This window comes from Chionomys nivalis, chromosome 2 (assembly GCF_950005125.1).
Source record: "Chionomys nivalis chromosome 2, mChiNiv1.1, whole genome shotgun sequence".
Classification (NCBI taxonomy): Eukaryota; Metazoa; Chordata; class Mammalia; order Rodentia; family Cricetidae; genus Chionomys; species Chionomys nivalis.
Window position 1 is genome coordinate 129,406,981 of NC_080087.1, and position 3,924 is coordinate 129,410,904.

Consider the following 3,924-nt stretch of genomic DNA (forward strand, 5'->3'; position numbering starts at 1 on the left):
GAGGAGAGTAACAAAAATTCAGACTTGGGACTCTCAAGGTCTAGATTCCAAATTTAGAGAATCCTTAGGTAATTTTATTTCTCACATCCTGATTCTTCCTCTGGGCTTCCCTCTTCAGTCTCTTTTTCCTAGTATTAGTTTGTACATCTGTTTATTCAGTAACTTCGCATTAAATATTTGCTATGTTCAAAGCACTGCCAGCTACTTGCCTTGATATGAGGTCATGGATGCTTAACATCCAGGAGTGTTGCTGGAGTAGCCCTCCACCCCATTTTTGTTCAATCTGGGTGTGCCTCTGAATAGCAGACTCTTATACTTCTCTGTGATCCATATGAACTGATCCTACATATGAATTTCAGCTCAATATATTCTCTCGATGTGCTGACTAGTTTTTGTTTTATTTTGTTTTCATGTATATTGCTTGCCTGCCTGCCTACCCAGCCCGGCCAACCCACCCACTTGCCCGCTTGCCTGCCTGTGCCAACTGGTAAAGTTCCCTGGGAAAGCATGTGTGTGCATGCGTGAATGCTTGCATGTGTGTGTGCATGTGTGCGTGCATGCATGTGTCAGCTAGGGAGGGTCCTGGGAAAGCACCAACCTGCGTTTCTCATACAGCAGAAAATAATCAACTGAAGCTTTGAGGATATTTAATCACTTAGAGCCGTTTCGGTCACAAGGAGACTCCTACCGCAATTCAGAGCTATTTCTTCATCTCTAACTCCCTGTCAACATGAGGGCTCATGAGATCCCAGCATCAGAATCTTCAGGAATGGAGTCCTGGCGTAGATATTTTGTTCTAACAACTCCCCAGGTGATTTCAGTGAACAACCCCATGCAGAGCCAACACTGCATGGACATCCAAGCTGCTCTCATATGGTCCCTGTGCTGTTTCTGACAACTGGATCCTGTCTAAAAAAACAAAAATAGAAGAAATCCAAACACAAAACACCCAACAACAAATAAAAATAAATTTTTCTAGTTACCACTCTAGACCTCATTTAATGTCTCTCTCTGCCTCTCTCTCTCTTTTCCTCTCCCTCTCTCTCTTTTTCCCTTGCCCCATTTCACTCTTCCTCTTTATTTCTCCTACAAAGAAACTATCTCTCTTAATTTTAAGGCTTATATTTTTTTATTAATACTATTATGCACCAAGGCATACACCACACACACACATATGTATATATGTGTATATGTCTCTGTCAATTCTAGAGTTTTGGAAGTTGTTTACAATGCACTTCCTGTTAATTTAGGTAATAGTATATCCTTCTGGAGTCTTTGATGAAGTTGAAGAGTAGATAGTTATAGTTTTCCTTAGTTATGATAAAAGATAAAATGGTTATAAATATTGTAACTGTAATTCTTGCTTGATACCTGTTTTGTTATATATAATTTTCTTATGTTAAAGTTAAAACCTTCCTTTTTATTTAGACAGAAAAGGGGACATGATGTGGGATTCCTCTCTCTATGCTGTGAATATGTTTTATTGCCATTGTTCAATAAAGAAGTTGCTTTGGACCTATGGCAACACAGAATAGAGCAAGGCAGGAATTCCAAGCAGAGATAGAGGAGAAAAGAAGGCAGAGTCAGAGAGACACTATGTAGCTACCGAAGAAGATAGGCACCACATCCTTACCAGTAAGTCACAGCCTCATGCCGATACACAGATTAATAAAAATGGGTTAATTTAAGATGTAAGAGTTAGTTAATAAGAAGCCTGAGCTAATAGGCCAAACGATGTTGTAATTAATATAGTTTCTGTGTAATTATTTCAGGTCTGGGTAGCCAGGAACGAACAAGCAATTTCCTATTACACACACACACACACACACACACACACACACACACTAAGCCTGGGTGTATAATATGTATATTATAGTGTGTATGTAATATATGCTACATATAATTATATATTATCTATACTATAATTATAACTAATAATTATATATACTATATGTATTTTATAGTATATACTATTACTATTATAGTAATAATTATATATAATATATATTGCTAGTATAATATACTACTATACACATCTTGGTATTGTGATACAACAGTGTCACCTAAAAACAAAATAAACAAAACTCAAACTCATAATATCTAAAAAAGTTGGTGGCTTTTGAGTTTGGCCATATTCATAGCAGTTTTGTGGTATATGCACATCCCTTGGGCCATGGGTTGGACATGCCTGTGAATAAAACATTAATATTAAACAATATTATGTTTACATAATAATTATGTTACATATTCAAATTTACAGACAAATACACTTCTGTTACTTGATCTTCACTCTTTCAATGGAAAATGTGAGTCTCTGCTCTGCTATTTTGTTTACTTTTGCTCGAGATTATTACACTGAGTTAGTTTTATCAATGGTTTACACTTTCAGTGGTTGATGTTTTTATCCATTGTGTATTCATCTTGTGTACACTAAATACTTCTGCGACGCATATTTCCATGCTACCACAGTTGAGCATCACTGATTCATATACTGAGCCTCGAATTTAATAGACTTTATGATATATGCCATTTCACCTCCACTGGGTATTGCCAAATTGATCTACAAAACATTTATCCCTTAAGGAGTATCTTCCCCTGATCAGGGCATGAGAGTTCCTAATTGATTTTCTTAAAGTGACACGGGAATTCTCTCAGGCCAATCCTAGCTGCCACGTCATAAGGAGTAGCATTCTTATGCTACCAAGTTCTGCTCTGTGCTTCCCGGATAAAGCTGCAGCCCAAGAGCTTGGGATGGCTGAGGCTTTTAAGGGAGAGTATTTGGGTAGGGATTGTTTGGTTATAACCGTCCTTTAAATCCCAGAATCATTGTACAAATAAACAAATTGTGAACGTGGTGGTAGTAATGAGACAACCAGAATGGCTTTACAAGAGAGATTTTGTAATGAATCTTCTCTAAGAAAAGTAGACACTGAATTGAAAATGCCATTCTGTGTATTAGACATTAAAGTTAATGATTAGAATAAATCTAACCAAATGCATCTTTTCTTTTTTTAAGCCGAAGAAGGATGGGATAAAACTACTGATGGGTGAAAGCAGAAGAATGATCAAGGCTGACAGGCTGCACCCTATGAAAGGTAGATGTTAATAGCATGGTTAATTCTTCCCTATTAAAGTTAATGTACATTTCAAAGGCTGGAGATTGTTTACGTAACTCATAGCACAAAGTCAGCTCTTAGTTTAATGACAGAGCACAAGCAATATTTTTCTGTATTTCCTAATTCTTGCTCTCGAAAAATTGTACTAATAGAAAAGCTCGTGAGAAGAAGCATGATGAAAGTAATTTATAAAAAGATTTGTTCCACATGGTCTCTGTCTTCTTCATGTAAAAATAGCATTTCCAGGCTGGAGAGATGTTAAGAGCACTGACTGTTCTTCCAGAGAACCTGGGTTCAATTCCTCCCAGAACACACAACTGTCTGTAACTCTCGTTCCAGGGAATTCCTGCATACAGACATACTTTCAGGCTACCAATGTATATAAAATAAAAATAAATATTTAAAAGAATAGTGTTTCCAATGTGAGGAGGAAATGGAATCAAATCAAACGTGGAACTTATCACTCTGAGCCCATGTCTTCTTATCCCCCAGGCCTGGAAAGTTTTCTTTCGGAGTCGGAACATCTTGGCTTTTTAGACCAATACCCTGGGGATGGTTTCCACACATGGGTTATGGTAGAGCTCGGCCTTGATACAAGAGAAAAGTACAAGAACAGATATGCATCACAGAAGATGAAATTTGAAGGGAAACCAACAGCACATAGAGCTGAACAAAGACTGAACAGAGTAAAGGGTTTTGTTGGAAGTTTCCACTTCTCAAGGGACTGCATCACAGCTTTAGAATTTCAGAGACCGCATTTCCTGAACACTCAGATTTAAAATTCTGTATCTGTTTAAGCGCTCTCAAA